Source organism: Heterocephalus glaber, unplaced genomic scaffold (assembly GCF_053883595.1).
Source record: "Heterocephalus glaber isolate CG9 unplaced genomic scaffold, H.glaber_assembly_v1.0 deba00001553, whole genome shotgun sequence".
Taxonomy (NCBI): domain Eukaryota; kingdom Metazoa; phylum Chordata; class Mammalia; order Rodentia; family Bathyergidae; genus Heterocephalus; species Heterocephalus glaber.
Genome location: NW_028258344.1, coordinates 4,320,071 through 4,338,268, shown reverse-complemented (window position 1 = coordinate 4,338,268; position 18,198 = coordinate 4,320,071). Strand labels below are relative to the sequence as shown.

Sequence of the window (18,198 nt, the reverse complement as noted above, 5' to 3'; positions counted from 1 at the left end):
CTTTCCATCACAAAACTTTCATTGTAAGAAACAAAACCATCCATAAGCACTGAGCTTGCTGCCTACAGAACATAACTCTACTATTTAGTTTTCTTCACTAATTTTACTATTTCTACTGTGTTTACATTAATATGACCAGTAAACTATCCTAGAAGATTCTTGTCCAGGAAGGTAAAACAAATTTTATTTTTTATACCATGATCCTTCTTCAACAAACCCTCTCAGTTAACATCACAGTATAGGCAACCTCAAATAACTGTTTCCTAACACTCTTTCACTTGTGCATTAAAGTGATTTCCTTGTTTGTTCACCAATCCTAAACTCTTACATGATGGCCTTCAGTCAATCCAAGTCAAGCTCCTACATTGAAAGATCTGTCTTAAAATCTAGATGTCAAACTTCATAAACATCGCAATTTTATCTACAATCTGCAGTATGCTGCTAAGACCACACCAAGGGTCACTTCTGCCTTATTGTGGTAAACAATGATATCTCCTCTGCCTTATCTTCAAGTTGGTTGTTGATACTTCCAAAGAGACAGCATTCAATTGTGGCTATGCTTTGTATTTCTTTGATTCCCTACAGTTTCTAGGCTATTAGTGTTCAGTGGGCAACTATTGATTCATTATGAGAAAGACAACAAGTTGTGTCTGTGTTTATAGGAAAACTACTAATTTTTAGTATTTCTCTCTAGAGATACTAATGTAGAGTACAAAGTTGATGTGAGAATTAATTAGATAGTATCTTTGAACATGTGCTGTTGACTGCTAGGTAAAGACAATTCTCTTATTGGTGTTATTTATGGGAATCATTCAAAAGTTTTCTTCAGGGATGTATCTTTTTCCATTTGGCTTTACTTCTGTGTGACTTCCCTTACTCCAAAGCTATAGACATTACCAGGGACTGAATATTTACATCACTCCAAATTCATATGTTGAAAACTAATACCCATTGTTATGGTATTTAGAAGTGGTTTTGGAAGGTGATTACATTATGAAGTCCCAACTTTTATGAATGGGATTCATGACTTTATATAAAAGGGATCCCAAAGAGTTCTTTTGTTCCTCCTACCACATGAGGACATAGTGAGAAGATGGAAATCTATGAAGAAGAAGGAAGTAAATTCTCACCAGAATCAATTATATTGATGCCCTAATGTTGGATTTCCAGTCTCAAAACTGTAAAAAATGTGTATGTTGTTTAAGCCACCCAATCCATGATATATTTGTTAAAGCACCCAACATTGATTAAGACAGATACTAATCATCCATTGATAACTTGTAAAACATTACTTTAGCCCAGATTTTGAGTTTGATTTGAATGCCATCCATCCAACTAGAAATTTCTGTCTGAAATTTCCATAGTTGCCTTAACTTCAACTTGTTAAAGACTAAACTTATGATCTCTCTTGTTTTGGCAGAGAATAGAACCAGGATCCATGAGGCTAATCAAATTTTTCTAACTTTTTCTCCAGAAATCTTCCTAACTTTTTCTCCAGAAATCTTCGTTGCATTAACTCTTTCATCAAATGTTTATTGATGATTTTATATGTCTGGCCATTGTTTTGGGCTCTGGAAATAAAAACAGTAAGTCAAAAAGACATAACTTTTAACCTCTTGGAGCTAAGAGTCTTTTTAAAAACGATTTTTATATTTCTGTGCCCTGGTTTTGAAGACAGTAATTTCCAAAGTATGTAGAAAAAGAGTCTTAGGTGCTGTGTGTTTGAAAAAACCAGCACAAAAACAAACAAATGAACAAACTAACAAAAATTAGAAATATTATGAGATTGTATGAGCTGGGGAAAGTAGAATTAATAAATATAGATATTTGCTGCCCAGTTGAACTTCTCTGAGCCTTTAATGTGCTTTTGGTCTGACACATTTTGTAAATACTACTGCATAATTCTGATAAACTGACTGGATCTCTAACCCATTGAATATGGAGCATCTAATTGGCATGGTGTGATTCACAAACATATTTAAGCAATGATGCTTTAAAGAATTTCACTCATGCTTTTACTGTGTTTTGTGTTTCCTTCTCTTCTATTAGGGACAGTGGAGAATAAAAAGAGATATAAACCATTGCCTCTGACCTAAAGAGATTTGCATTTCCTTTTATTTCTCTCCTTTCTTCTGCTCCACTGGAATATTATATTTCTTGAAGCATTTGAGGTCCTTTCTAATATTGGATGATGAATTTAATCTTGAAAAGGAATCCAGATTTCAATCCCCTTTACCTCCATGGCTTAAATTTCCTTTTTGAATTTTCCTCTACCATTTCTTTTAACCTCTTTAAAAAAATATTTTTTGTTTCACTGAATACCCCTCACTGTTTCTTCTTGATTGGAAGCCCATGGTGTGGGAACTATGTCAGACTTTCTTTTGTATGGCTCCTAGCAAGTATGTGACATCCAGAGATTAATGAACAACAGACAAAAAACTGCACAATGATGTGCTCAACAATGTCTGGCACTGAGGCTGTGTCTCCTTTTAATAGAGTCATTTCTGTTGTTGAGATGGAAATGGAATGCATTCTTTGGGTATTAATTAACAGATGAGATTTTCTTTGCTTTGTTTGGTGCCTATTATTTGGAAAGTTAGTGTATTTGGAAGAGTAATCATTTGTAGTACAGCAAGTTCAATTTTTCTGTTGTTGTATTATACCATCTTCTATAAATCTGTAATTATTGGACTTTGAGTTTTCTCATATGCATTGGCATGAGGTGAATCATAATGTTGAATAGAATCATTGCTAACTTTATCAGAAGCTGAGCATGTTCATAGACTTACTTTTAATCAGAAAAATGTTCTTGAAGCTTCTGTTTAGAAAGGAATTTTTTCCTAACTAATCTGAAATTCCTTAATTCAGTTACTGTGAAGCACAGAGGTGTGTGTGTATGTGTGTGTGTGTGTTTGCGTGCGAGAGACAGAGAGAGAGATTCTGTGTTAAGTGCATATGAATGTAATTTATTTATGGCAAATAATAGAAATAATTTTGCATCTATTTTTAATTTTCCTAGATAAAATATTGTCCACACAAGTGGTAAAAGAAGGTGATGTTAAAGCAAGGGCCAACTACTACAAGTTTATGAATTCATGAAGTTCCAAAGATGATTAGCCTACTCCATTTATACCAGAGCAATGAACACGTGACCCGAAGGCACTGACATCCTCTGTGAGATATAAGATGGCTCTGCTTTAGTGTATGTAGAGGGGCATAGATCATAAAAGAATATCATATATAGACATCTCTGTGAAATAACTATATGAAAACTTTGTTTCAATGAATACATTAGACACAATCATGTGTACTACCTTGTAGTTACCTTTTGCTAAAGGTTGGCAAAATGGATTAAAATGAAATGAAATGAAATTGAAATATTTTATTTGTCTTTAATTTTTATTTTTGTTAGTACGTAATTGTAGTACATAATGGTTACATTCATTGTGGGGAGATGTACGTTATACATCTTAATTCTTTTTAGATCCTCTTCCCCTCCCTTCCTTTTCTCTTCCCTCCATGAAATTGAGATACTAAATATCAGCCATTGGAAGTCTTCACAGTAACTTCCTTAATTTATTGGGGGTTAGTGTGCTATGTATTGGAGGAATGGAAAGGACATAATTGTGGCTGGAGTGGAGTGAAGGATGGAGGACAGGTCATAGAGAATCTTTCAGGGTTCTTGTAAGGTCTTTGACCTTTGTTTGAGTGAGATTAGAAGCTATTGGAAGATTTTGAAAAAGTTTCCATGAAAGATTTAAGTCATTTCTGGCACACAGGATATGTTCAGTGAATGCTTGTTGATTGAACGAAAGGTTTGGTTTGGTCTTATCGTCATTCTAAGGAGCGTGAAAGGTTGGGGCAATAGCCACACTGCATCATGAACTTTATAGAATGTAAGAAATCCTTCTGGACTTCCCAGAAATGCTCCTCTGTCATGGTCATTGCTGTTTAGAAAGGCTGGAGGGGGTGGTCAAAGTGGACTTGCAATTTGTAATGGAGTAGATTGATCTTCTACCAATAATCATTAATATCTGTGCTTTTCCTGGAGCAAATCTGATAGTCATATTTCTTCTCTGTAATCATGGGTAGGAGCTTGTTAAATATATTTACCTAGCAGTTTTAGAGCCATCATGGAAGTTAATTATACAGTGCTCAAGAGTGCATAAAAATAGAAAAACAAAGAAGTTTGATCAGTGAGGAACTGTCACACCTGCTGGTTTTCCTGCATGACCTTGATCTTGAGAGAAAATTGTAATGGGGAGAAAGTTGGCTTATAATGTTAAAAATGGGTTCACAGATCTTCCTAACTACTCTGCTCATTTTTGAGAAAATCAGAAAATTAAGGTTAGAGATGTGTGCAAATGAGCACTTGCTATTCAAAACAATAATTTTAAAACTCTTTTGATGTAGTAAGCAAACAAAAAACTAGATGTAAAGTAAAATGTGGCTTCCTTGCATTTGTTTTTAGAAAGGCATTGAGCCAACACTTGCTAGTTCTGAGTCTTACTGGTTGAAGATTGCTCAAACTCTTAAATATGAAACAAATTCAGTCCTTTATTTAACAATTAATACCATGTGTATTAGTGAGGATCTTCCAGAGTAGCAGAACCTGGACATCTGTGTGTGTGTGTGTGTGTGTGTGTGTGTGTGTATAAATGAGAAATAAAATAAAACAATGAGATTTATTAAAAAGAATTGTGGAGACTGAGAAGTGCCATGATACGGCATCTGCAAGCTGGGGACACAGGGAAAGGAGTGGTGTGGATTCCAATCCAAGTCTGCAGTTTTCAGATCCAAGAGCACTGTTGGGGTAAATTTCAATCCAAGGGCAAGAGAAGATGATGTGTTAATTTGAATGGTCAGTCAGAGAAGAAGCGAGGTGGAAGGAAAGAAGGAGGGGGGGGGGGAGGAAGAGTTTTCTCTGCCTTTTCACTGTACTGTATTTAGCCTTCAACAAATTGGCTGTTCCTGCCCCCCTCATTGGGGAAGACCATCTGCTTTGCTCAGCCTACTGATTCAGATGCTGCTCCTCCTGAAGAGCACCTCTTGAAGACACACCCAGAATTAATGTTTTATCAGATATCTGGGCATCCTATGACCCAGAAAACACAAAATTAACCATCATCTCATTTTCTCTTTTTTAATAAGCACTTATTTTTTCCTACCATGTTCTTTGCCTAAAAAACAATAAGACCTACTAACTGCTTTGTGTCAACCACATTGCAACAATGTTCGGAGTCTAGAATATATTTAAAATGAATGCTCCGTAGATGAGTTGAAGACAACACATTTCACAGTTATAAACAATCTTTTCATGATATGATTCATGGTCATGGTGGCAATTACATTCATCAAATGTGTTTGCAATAAATGAGAGTGAATGTCCTTGAAATATTAAGCAGTGTGCTTTTAAAAAACCACATTTATTAGTAATATCTATGAAATACCATATAGAATTTCTAATGCAACAACAATTTTTATATTTTCAAGGTAACTGTGAAAAGAGACTTGTTGAAATAGATTGATAAAAAAGAAAATCGAAGTAAATAAGATAACAGAGCAAAGAAGATATGAGATTTATATTTCTATACCAGATAATTATGATCTGACTCAGTTTAAATTGAAGTGTATGAAAACAGGCCCCTGAAGATCTGCCTTGGTGAGACTGATTTAGGTTCAATGAATCTTAGACATTTTTCAATTTCTTTACTTATTTTTAAAACTTGACTAATTGGAAGGAAATATAATTCAGCATATTGTCTGAAAATTTGTTTTGGTGAGTTGAAACTGAGAGGAATGTATTTGTCTACTTCAATGCATGATTAGGTTTTACCAGAACTCTTCCAGCCTCTGGTAAAAGCACTGTGCTTCTCATTAGGAAAGTGCCCCTTCCCTCAGTTCTCTACCACAGGATGCAGTAAACGCTACTGTCTCGTTACAGGATGTTTTCTTCCTGGCCTAGTGATTGAGTGAGAGTCTGTAATTATTCCAGGTGAGAGCAGCCATAGTATCTAGTCACACAACCACAGGCCTTGGTCGGAGAATAGGCATATGTGAACCGAAGCGACCCAAGTCAGAGCCTTTCTCCAATTTTTTTTTGACTTGGAGCTAATAAAAGCATAGTAGTCTCTCTTGGAGGCCAAAAGTTATGGAAATCTCTGTGTCCTGTACGGGAGAAACAGGACTGCACAGGAGACAAGGAAACGCACTACAAGGAGAGAAGCAGAGTAAGAATTGAACTAGCTCTGCTTCCATCTGTCCTTGAGGCCCAGTCCTTCCCATGTTCTTTTTGGTACTTGTGGCTGAGATCATGAATGAGAGAGGGCTAAAGCCTGGTTCTTTATCATGTTGTGTCTCTGACGCACAGAGGGTGTACATTGCTTTCCATGCTCAAAAATCTTGAAAAGCCTTCTCAGATTGAGTCCAATAATTAAGTAGCTTCTTCATGTTTATGAATGATGCCTTAAAATGCCTTCTTATGTGACTTTTTAATGAGATGCAACTAATAATGTATAGCAGCTGACATTACAAACAAGTTGTATAGAAGGTAGCTAAAAATAAGACTGAATTTTTGTGTATTTCTGTATTGCTAGTTTTCATTGTGTATAGCTTTATATTTATAAAGAGAATTTCCTGCTCTGATAACTAACAAGGATTTAGTGTGTTGGAGGATTTTTATTGTTCCACACTTATTTGTTGTTGTGCAAAGACAAAATATCACACACACACACACACGTGTAATGAAACCCCCAGTGATGCAATGTGATATTACTGAGAATAAGATCATCTCTACTTTTTACTATCTCTTTGCAAAATGTTCTCATGTAAAGGGAAGCTCACTAATAATGTTTTAAAGGTCAATTTAGATTATGTTTGTTGCAAAAAAGTTCAACTTTTACTTTATCTTGTGCTAGTTTTTATGTTGGACATTTATGAAAACAATTTCTGTCTGGTCTGGCAGGAGCTGTTGAAGCAACCCACAGTTAACAATGCTCCTATGTAGATAGACACAGCACCATCTTCGACATCAACAGATGCAGCATTTCATACCATCCAGGAAGTAATGGTGCCTGACATTTCTAAGTTGAAAGCCCTTCTTTGTTTCTTGCACTAATAGAAATAGACTTTGTGGCCTTCTTGTTCATTTCAGGATTGTATGTAAATGTCCCTATAAAAATAAGGAGGTTTCTTTTTATTACAGTATTTTGTGGAAGGTGAGATATAAAGGTGAAGGGAAGAAGTTGCCAGACAAACCAAAGATGATTTAAAAAACAGTTTTAAACAATGATATCAAAAATAGAATTGTGAGACAGGTAGTATTGTTTGCTTTTTCTTTTCTTTTTTTGTAGATGGTGAGTTTGTATGACATTTCTATGCAGGACTAAAGGACAGAATATCTTTAAGTAGCCATATTCGAACAGCTGAACAATAATATTTCACTGGTAGCTTTTTATATTTAAGTGCTATTCTGTTGTTCACAACAGAATGAAACCCCAGTTATTTTTGGTTGAAGAAAGGACCCTCATAATGTCAGTGGGGCAGCATTAGCACTCAAGATTTTCAACAAATCCTCTTGAATCTGTTAGACTTTGACCAGCTCTACAATTTTCTAGTTAAATACTAATATATTAAACAAGAGAATTTCTGATTTTTGTTACTGAAACTTTTGACACATTGAGGTCTCACACACACAAAAAAAGAATTAGCAGCTGAATATAGTACAACAGTGGGTTGAGGTTGATAGTGCTTATTTCCTGAAAACCAAAATTACTTAAAATTTTTTAGCTATAACTTGAGTAGTAGTCTATCCTTATTTAGTGCAGGAGGATGAAGGCACTCTAAGGAGGTTGAAAGAGATACACAAAGGTACTTACAAGCCTTTAAAATTTTTTAAATGACACATAATAATTATGCATATTTATGTTGCATAATGCGGTAACTTCAATCCATGTATGCACTGCACAATGATCTGATCAAGATTATTAGTATATTTATGACCTCAAGAATTCATCATTTCTTCATTGTGAGACATTCAAAATCCCGTCTTCTACCTATTTTGAAATATACTTTACGTGATGCTAAGGATAGTCACTCTATTGTGTAATTGAACATCAGAGCTTATTATTTTCTATTTATAACTTTGATCCTTGACAAATCTGTCATTCTGATGAGACTTTAAATAAAAAATTCTTACTGAATTTCCCTATGAACATTAATTTGTGTGCTGAAAAACTTTTTAATATTTATGTAAATTTTTTTTTTTGGTACCTGGGATCGAACTCGGGTCCTTGTGCTTGTGAGGCAGGTGCCAGAACCACTGAGCTAAATCCCCAGCCCCAATATTTATGTAAATATTTTAATAACAATGTTTCAGCTAATTAAAGGAATACATGTTTGTATAAAAAATTTTAGAATATACAGAAAAGAAAAACTAAGAGAAAAATTGCTACTCATTATCTCATGATCTAGAAATAGTAACTGTTAAAAGATTGACAATATTCACCTTTAGTTATTTTCCTATGGAAATATACATTAAAAAATCAAGTGTTTCATTATGTATAATGGTGTTGTTCCCTTTTCTGCTTTTTGAATATAAAGTTATGTAATAAATATTATGTCTTGGCTACTTTTCTCATTGCAGAGACAAAATACCTGATACCTAAAGTTAAAGGAGGAAAGGTTTATTTAGCTCATAGTTCATAGAGGTTTCAGTTTATCTCTGGTTGGCTCCAAAACAGTGTGGCATGGCAGAGGACAAGAAGTTCATGGGAGGCAGAAGGCAGCAAGGCAGCAAGCAGCAAGATACAAGCAACAAGTGACAAACAGTGATACTCTTTCTGTCTCTTACAGCCCATTCAGGCTAGCCACCCTTAGGGTAGGTAGCACTCATACTCAGGGTGGGGCAGTTTTAATCCTAGCATTCCACCATAAATCAGTCCCAGCATCCCATCTTTGACCTCAGCATCACACTCTAGATCCAGTCACCTCCTAAAAGCCCCACCTACAACTGCATGAGGCTTTGGGGGGACATCTAGATACAAGCCATAACATCCAGTTTATATTTTTGTCTCAATTTGATGCATGTCATATAATGTTAGAGTATAATGTGAGCTGTGTTCTTGAGAGAAACTCTTGTCTGTGTGTTATTGAAGGAAATCTGTACATTGCTGCATTATTTATAATAGTTAATTTTTCATCCTAAAGGGTGTTATATAATACATTGGGGTATATTTGTAACATGGAATAATGTATAGATTTGCATCGTGAATCTAGCTCATTAGAATTACAGTAATATTGGTATAAATTGAACAAACTAGGTCCCTAAAGAGTTAATGTTAGATGAGTGTAGAAAACTTAAGGTTAGATTCTAAAAGTAAATGGCAAAAGATTTCACAGTATATTACTTACGAAAAAAATTTTAAATCCACAAGTATACTACATACTATTTATGGATATCTAAGCAGTACATCTACTTTCCCAATACCCTTCCTTCTAGAGAGATGAAACATAAATGTTCTTCTTGAAAGCCAGTCCTTTCTTTTGTAGCTAAGAACCCCTTTCCCTACTCAGGAACTTGACTCCTGTAATTCTCCTGTCTTTCTTTTGCATTGTCATTTTTTTCCTGCTCTGTTGGACTACATCTATCATTAAAAAAAAAAAACAAAATAAAACAAAAAAATCTAAATTCTTTTCTTTCTGCTGTGATAAGTCCATTATGTTCTAAAACACTGCAAAGCATATTTATTTAAATGTTTTTGTTTGTTATCTGCTCTCTCCAACTAGAAAGCAAGCTTCTGCTCCGCTGGAGCAGAGACTGCTGTCTCTCTGTTCATGGCCAAATCCTAAACACCTAGGACAAGTCCCAAGTCAGAGTAGATTCTCAACCTATATTGTGGAGGAATAGATATTAAGAAAGCAAGAAAATTTGTTTTATTGGCTTTTATTTATTTAAATTTGCAACTTTAGAATAGTGGTAACCATTGAGCATATAGGAAAGGGGGAAGCTTGAGGAGCTTTAGGTATAAAAGCATAGAAAAGATGATTTTATAAATACTTGAGGCAGTGTTTCTTATTTTGTGTTTTTAAGTATAATCATAGATAAAAAGAAAAGATACTTGATGACTATCCTTATATATACATCTTCCTTTGTTTTCTTTCACTTCCTACAGAGATTTTAAAGGAACTGGTAGTTGCAAGGACACAAGACTTTCAGGTTCAAGATACACTTAACTATCAGTGTAAGAGAGGCTTGTTCATCATAAGCTCACCGGAATAATTAGAATACTTACTACCTTTTATGGAGTGCTTACTATAGACGGGTGTTATCCCTTGACCTAGGTATCTCATGTAATCTTTACAACAACCTTATGTAATTATAACTATTATTACCACTAGCTTTCAGATGAAGTCAAGTCATGGAGACATTAAGTGGTCTGGTTATGTCACTCAGTTTAAAAATGACAAACCTGGTGCTTGATTTTCTGTCTCCCACCAAGGTTTATGCCTTCAACCAGGAAAAATAAAATTGTTTGAAAATTTTGCATATGAAAAACTATCTTATGAATTTAGGCAAATTTTTCCCCTCTTAAAAATGCTTGTAGGAGTGTTTCTATTCTTGAAATTCAAATATTTTCGAGGTTACATCAAAGTGTACATTACTTGCCATAATTTTCCTTTGAACACAGTGAATGCTTTTTGATCTATATTATTTGGTTTTATCTTATTTTCAGTTCTGTTTATTACTTCTTTTTCAATTATCTTAATTATTTTTTTTAGGTTCTACTATTTTATTTTACAATATCTCATTTTTTAAACTATATTTTTGAAACACTTCTGAGGTTATTCTTCTGTATGACTAACTTGGCTTTTTTGGTTTTCATTTTTTATTTATTGATTTTTTTATTGTAGTAATGAGGATTGGGCAGAGAGCCTTCTTACTGAGCTCTATCCCTAGCCTATTTATTTATTTAGAGATGAGGTCTCACTAAGTCACCATGTTACTTAGGTTGGGCTTGAACTTGCAATTGTCCTGCCTCAGACTCCTGAGCATTTGGAAATTCAAACGTGCACCTCCATATCCAGTTTGGTTTTCTTTTGAACAACTTAATGTGTGGATTAAAGTTTGATAATTTAATGTCCTGTAAGTTCATCTTTACCTGATCCTATAATGCTTCCTTTTTAATTCTTAGTATTTTAACCTCATCCTGTTTTCCAATTACATCACTCTTATGACTCTTTGCAATTTTTTCCTGAATTCTTTATAGAGATGATATATTTTACTGATGATGTCATATCTTAAGGAAAGAATTTGCTTCTGGTTCCTGTGATAATATTTTTTTTTCAAATATCATTCAATTCTCTAAACCAAGTGACATTTCCTTTTCCTAGTTATAGCTTATTTTCCGTAGGTCTTTGTTGATTTCTCTTATATGTATGTATGAAAATGTGACAGTTTATTCTATACATTTCAACTTCTGTCCATTGAAGATGAATGACAAGAAAGAGAAAAAACTCAGACATCTGGCTTCTACCTCCCCACTTCCACCCCACTTTTACAAAAGGGGAACAAGCCTGGATAGTCTTCTAGTTGATATAAACTTGAATTTTTATCGGAGGACAGGCAGTAACTTAGATGCAAAATGTCTTCTTGTGTTGTTTCTGGCAGTCAATGTGGTATTATTTCATTAACCAGAGTTGAGTTTTGATATATTTTTCTCTGTATAAAGCTACTAAAATTAATCTAAAATATTTTGGGGAAAATTTCAGCAGATATGACAGCTGCTGATAGCCTCATGTTATTTTTTCATAATATTTTATTTGGCAAAATTGAAAGCCTTTGAAAAGAGTTGAATAAAAAACCCACAAAGTACACTTTTACATTCTTAACCTAGATTTACAAATTGTTAACATTTTGTCAGGTTTACCTTAACATTTTCCTTTTCTTTTGAACTCTGTGGCTCTTTGTGTCAAACCATTTGAAAGTAAATTAAAGCCATCAGGTTTTATTCCTAAATACTTTAGATATAGAGGAGAGAAAGGGGGTGGGGAAGGAAACACTGAAAAAAAAAAGAGTAGAAAATAAGTAGAGTCTCAGGCACCCACGGAATAATATCAAGTGGTTGAATGGGTGTGTAATTCTGGTTCTTGAAAGAGAGAAAATAGATGAACAGATAGTAGGCAGAACAAATATTTGGAGATTTAATAGGCACATTTCCCCCCAAATTTGATGAGAAATAACAGATAAATCCAAAAGCTCAACAATCACCACATATATACACACTAACACAAAATGCACCAAGAATCCTCATAATCAAATAGCAGAAAATAAATAATAAAGAGAAAATATTAAAATCAACCTGATTAAAATAGACAAACTTTATACAGAGCAGTGTTTCTAAACTTAACCACCATAGAAAATTTGAGATGGACCATTCTGTGGTGTGAGAGCTGTCTTCTTATTGTAGGATGTTTAGCAGCATCCTTAGCCTCTATTCACTAGATAAGAACAACAACCCCCCCACCTTCCAGTGACAATATTGTCAATGTCCCTTGGGGTGATAATTGTCCCACATCAATGTTCAGTGTGTACAGGAATAGAGGTAAAAATTATTACAGAATTTTTTATCTGAAGTTTTCAAGCCAGAGACAATAACATCTTTAAGGATGGGAGGATTATCACAGTACTCAAAAAATATTCTCAAAAACTATTTTTATTTAAATAAAACTGTAGCTGAAAAAAATTTATCACCAACCATCTTGCTAAAAATGTTTTCCAGGCTAAAGGAAAATGATACTAAATGGAAACTGTTTTATAAAGAAATAAAGGCCACTATAAATGGTGAATATGTAGGAAGTTATATGAATTTCTTCCTCTAATTTTTTATTTCTTTAAATTTTTTAAATATTTGAATTAAATAATGTATTGTGAAATTAACAGCAATGTGACAAAGAATGTGAGGAGTAGAAATATACATTATAAATGAAGTAGTGTACTGTCATTTGAAGGTATCTTAGGATAAGCTAAATATACACAATGTAAACTGTAGAGCAACCAATAATACACATAAGCCAATAAGATAATAAGACACATAAGACAGGGGATTAAACAAAACAGGAAAAAAAAACCTACTCAGTTAATCAAAAACAAGTAGGAAAACAGGAATAAGAGAACAAAGGATTGGAAGGAATCACATAGAAAACTCAAAGAGAGATGATAGAGTTATATGTAAATATATTGATAATTAGAACACAAAGTTTCCATTACATAGAGTCAGTTGTGGTGAAAAACAAGAAGCAGATGAGTTGAGTGGAGATGCTTCTGTGGAAGATGATGCTTTTGTCAAGGACTGTGAATTGGAGAATCAAGAGGCACATGAACAAGATGAAAGTGACAAAATAAAGGATTCTGAAGAATTTGGTAAAAATAAAGAAGAAAATGCGTATTCCAAGGAGTTACTTTCTGCTGAAGAGAACAAGAGAGCTCATGAATTAATAGAGGCAGAAGCAATAGAAGATGTAGAAAAAGAGGACATTGAAAGTCAGGACATTGAAACTCAAGAAGGTGAAGATGATACCTGTCTAACAGCCCAAGGTGGTGAGGAAGAGGAAAATGAGAAAGATATAGTAAGTTCTGGTGATGGTACACAGGAAGTATCTAGATCTCTTCCTTCAGAAGGGAACCTAGCTGAAGCTGATCACACAGCTCATGAAGAGATGCAAACTAATGTGACTGTGAAAGAAGCTGAGGGTGACAACATCTCGGCCACAATCCAGGCTGAAGATGCCATCACTCTGGATTTTGATGGTGATGACCTCCTAGAAACAGGTAAAAATGTGACAGATTCTGAAGCAAGTGAGCCAAAAGATGGGCAGGACATAGTTGCACAGAGCCCGGAGAAGGAAACCAAGGATTATGAGATGAATGTGAACCTTAAAAATGGTAAGAAGGAAGACTTTGTGAAGGGTGATCCTGTCGAGAAGGAAGACAGAGAAAGTTCTAAGCAAGCAGAATCTGGAGACAAAGAAAAGGATACTTTGAAGAAAGGGCCCTCATCTACTGGGGCCTGTGGTCAAGCAAAGAGCTCTTTAAAGGAATCTAAAGATAGCAAGACATCATCTAAAGATGACAAAAGAAGTACAAGTAGTACTAGTGGTAGCAGTGGAAGCTCAACTAAAAATATTTGGGTTAGTAGACTTTCTTCTAATACCAAAGCTGCTGATTTGAAGAATCTCTTTGGCAAATATGCAAAGGTGCTAAGTGAAAAGGTGTTTACAAATGCTCAAAGTTCTGGGGCAAAATGCTATGGTATTGTCACTATGTCTTCAAGCACAGAGGTGTCCAGATGTGTTGCACATCTTCATCGAACTGAACTGCATGGCCAGCTGATTTCTGAGGAGAAGGTTAAAGGTGATCCTTCTAAGAAAGAAATGAAGAAAGAAAATGGTGAAGAGTAGTTCAAGAAGTTCCGGAGATAAAAAGAATACGAGTGATAGAAGTAGCAAGACACAAACCTCTGTCAAGAAAGAAGAGAAGAGATTATCTGAAAAATCTGAGAAAAAAGAAAGCAAGGATACTAAGAAAATGGAAAGTAAAGAAGAGAAGAATGATAATGGAACAAGTGGCCAGACTTCAGAATCGAGTAAAAAAAAATGAAGAAAAGAAACGAATAAGTTCAAAGAGTCCAGGACATATGGTAATAGTAGACCAAGCTAAGGGAGATCATTGCAGGCCACCAAGAAGAGGAAGATATGAGAAAATTCATGCAAGAAGCAAGGAAAAGGAGAGAGCTAGCCTGGATAAAAAGAGGGACAAAGACTACAGAAGGAAAGAGATCTTGCCTTTTGAAAAGATGAAGGAACAGAGATTGAGAGAACATTTAGTTTGTTTTGAAAGAATGAGAGGAGCAATGGAACTTCAAAGACAAGAGATTGCAGAAAGAGCTTGGAGAGTGAGAACGAATTAGAATAATTCCTCAACAGGAAAAATGGGAACGCTTACAGAGAGAGAGAGAGAGAGAGAGAGAGAGAGAGAGAGAGAGAGAGAGAGAGAGAGAGAGAGCGCCTAGAAATTGAAAGGCAAAAACTAGAGAGAGAATGGAAAGTGAACGCTTGGAAAGGGAACACATTCGTACTGAACAGGAATAGCTTAAGGAAGTCTTAAGGATTGTTCAAGAATGAGAGGAACTCAGAAGGCGGCAACAGCTTCCTTAAGAACAAGAAAAAAGGAATTCTCTGAAATGCCCACGTGATGTAGATCATAGGCGAGATGATCTTTACTGGAGCGAGAGTAAAAAGTTGTCTCTGGATACAGATGCCCGATTCAGCCATGGCTCCGACTACTCTCACCGACAGAACAGATTTAATGACTTTGATCACCGGGAGAGGGGCAGATTTCCTGACAGCTCAGCCGTACAGTCTTCCTCTTTTGATAGGCGGGAACGCTTTGTTGGTCAGAGTGAAGGGAAAAAAACACGGCCAACTGCAGGAAGAGACGATCCCAGCTTTGAGAGATACCCCCAACATTTCAGTGATTCAAGAAGAAATGAGCCGCCTCCTCCACGAAACGAACTTAGACACAGACAGAAGAGATGTGCGAGGGGAGCAAGAGGAGAGGAAAGCAGTGATCATGCAGGACAGGCCCGACATGGTGCCCCCGAGACACCCCCGGGAGGCCCCAACCCTTCCAGACCCGCCTCCTGGAAGGGCGAAGGGAGCCTGTCTGCTGACAAGCGGGACTCAAGAGTTGAAAGGCCGGAGCGCTCTGGCAGGGACGTGGCAGGACACTGTGAGAGGGGCTCCTCCTGGGAGTCAAAGTAATGCTTCTGAGTATGGCAGCCCAGAGAGCGACAGAGGAGTCACCTCAGACCGGGCAGTGGAGCCCAGCACTACCCAGAAGAACGACACGTGGTTGATCACCATGGACGGGACACAAGTGGACCAAGGGAAGAGTGGCATGGTCCACCTACTCAAGGGCCTGCTGCATGACCCGAGGCGAATGGGCTACGGCCGGGCAGGCGCAGGCATGATGAGCCAGCGCTCCAGTAATGCATCTCCAGTTAATAGAATTGTACAGATCGAGGGCAGTTCCATGCCAGAAGTGGCTCTGGATTTAGGCCTTATAAGTGTGGACCTCCACGGCGATTTCGAAAATGAGCTCTCCGCCGTGGTTTCAAGATAATTTATTGAAATCTCCTATAAACTTTATTTGACTGCTTAAAAAGAGGACCCTCTGACCTGCTTGAGAGTTCTGTCAGACTTTTTATTTTCTTCAAGAGAAGACGTTTAAATATTTCTTATTTTTAATAGTTTTGTGTATCATTCAACTTGACTTTCTTGCAGCACCAATACACATTTGAAAAGATGGGAGCCGAAGCCATTTTGTTGAAGGCTCTGCGAATATGAGGCATAGTTTGCAGCTGTGTGGTAGTGGATGATTTGCAGCATTGGTTCTGTGGTGCCAGGCTCTGGACGTTGCTCTTGTCACCAAGCATCATCGGCCTCCATTTTGAAGGCTGTCTAAGCTTAAAAAGTCTGCTGTCTAATTTTTAGAGAGTAAGATTGTTCCTTGCATTTCTGAGTATTATGTAACCTATTTTTGCAGAAGGTACTGTTACATTAAGTGCCTCTGTGTAACCTAGTTAAAAAATGTATTTTTTTTAAATAAACCTTCATATTCTGGAAAAAAAAGAACACAATGTTTCAAACAATCCAATTTAAAGACAGAAATAATCAGAATGGATAAAATGTCTCAACTATATACTGTCTGAATAACATATATCTTTCAAGAAATAAGGATATTCTCCAACTTATAACATGGTTAGTACTCTCAAAGAATTTTTCTTTGAGAGTGCTAACATTTTTAAAGAGAGTCCAAAACAGTTAATTATCTTGCAAGAGGTTCCATAATTTGGACTTGTCTGATTGGTCCCTTCTGACTAAATCAGATCAAAAATTTTGGGCAAGAATACCATATAAATGATCTTATGTAATTCTGATTGCATGATATAAGAAGCATATGATCATAAGTGTGACCATATAATTTATCACTGAACCTGGGCCCTTTTGACAGAGAAAGATGTATTACTGTAAGAACTCAACAACAAGAAGACAACACATACAAACCGAGTATATCTCAGGTAAATTGAGACATAGCTACCTAATTTTGGGACAATAAGTTTGATCACTTGTTTATGGGAGATCATCATAACCAGGAAGGGGAGGCAGCAAGGGATTAGACTCTGAACCTTGCACAGAATAAAAGCAGGTACAGTTACTTGAGTCAGGAGATAAGAGAAAGAAATGGGAACATGAATTAAAAGGGAAGAGACAAAAACTGGACAAAATTCTGTGTCAATGTGTGTTATGGCTCATGTTTAGATGTCCCCCGAAAACTCATGCTTTTCCAGAGGTGGTTAAATCTAGAGTGTGTGACTGATTCATGGTGGGGCTAGGCCTGAGGGCACTTGGATTAAGGGCATGAGTGCTGTTCACCCTAAGTAATATAAAAATATAAAAGGGGCAGAAAGATGCAGTTAAGGTCTCTCTTGTTGGTTCTGACAGCCTTGAACTGTTTCTCCTCTCGAAGGCCTCTCTGCCACACCACTCTTCCTTGGAGCCAGCTGACTATGGACTGAAACCTCTACAGACTGTAAGCTAAATAAACCCTTTCCCCTTTTACTTTGGGTGTCAGGTATTTTGTCTCAGCAATGAGAGAAAAGTAACTAACAGAGAAATTTGGTACCAGAGAAGTGGGTCTTTGCTGTGATGTTACCTGGTCATGTGGCTCAAAAGCTTTGGAACTGGCTTGTGAGAACAGGAAGAGTTAGGAAAGACTCGGAGATGTCAGCTGTAGAAGCACCACTGGAACACCTCAGACTGTCCTGCATGGGAGATTCTGATCAGAGCTCCAAGACCAGAAAGCTGGTGAAGACCAGGCTCAGGAGGTTTCCTCTGGGAAGAAGGACTGCTTTGGCTGCTGAACTACAGATGATGTGTATTATAGCTTGGCAGAAAGCTTGTTTGCATTTTGTTCATGTTCACTTTGCCTGAGACTGAGATTAAAGGCGATGTACAAATTAATCTTACAGAAGAAATTTAGGGGCAATCAAGTATTGAGGCCATGGCATGGCTGCTGTTGGGGGCTTTTAGCCAGATCTATGCTGAGAATCAAGAGCAAAGAGCCCAGTAGAATGATGT

The 18,198-nt window shown here is 36.4% G+C and overlaps 1 pseudogene; it reads left to right on the top strand.

Annotated features, from left to right (window-relative positions):
* Nucleotides 1-7,933: 7,933 nt before the first annotated feature.
* Nucleotides 7,934-16,155, top strand: LOC101705608 (SAFB-like transcription modulator pseudogene; annotated as a pseudogene).
* Nucleotides 16,156-18,198: the final 2,043 nt, after the last annotated feature.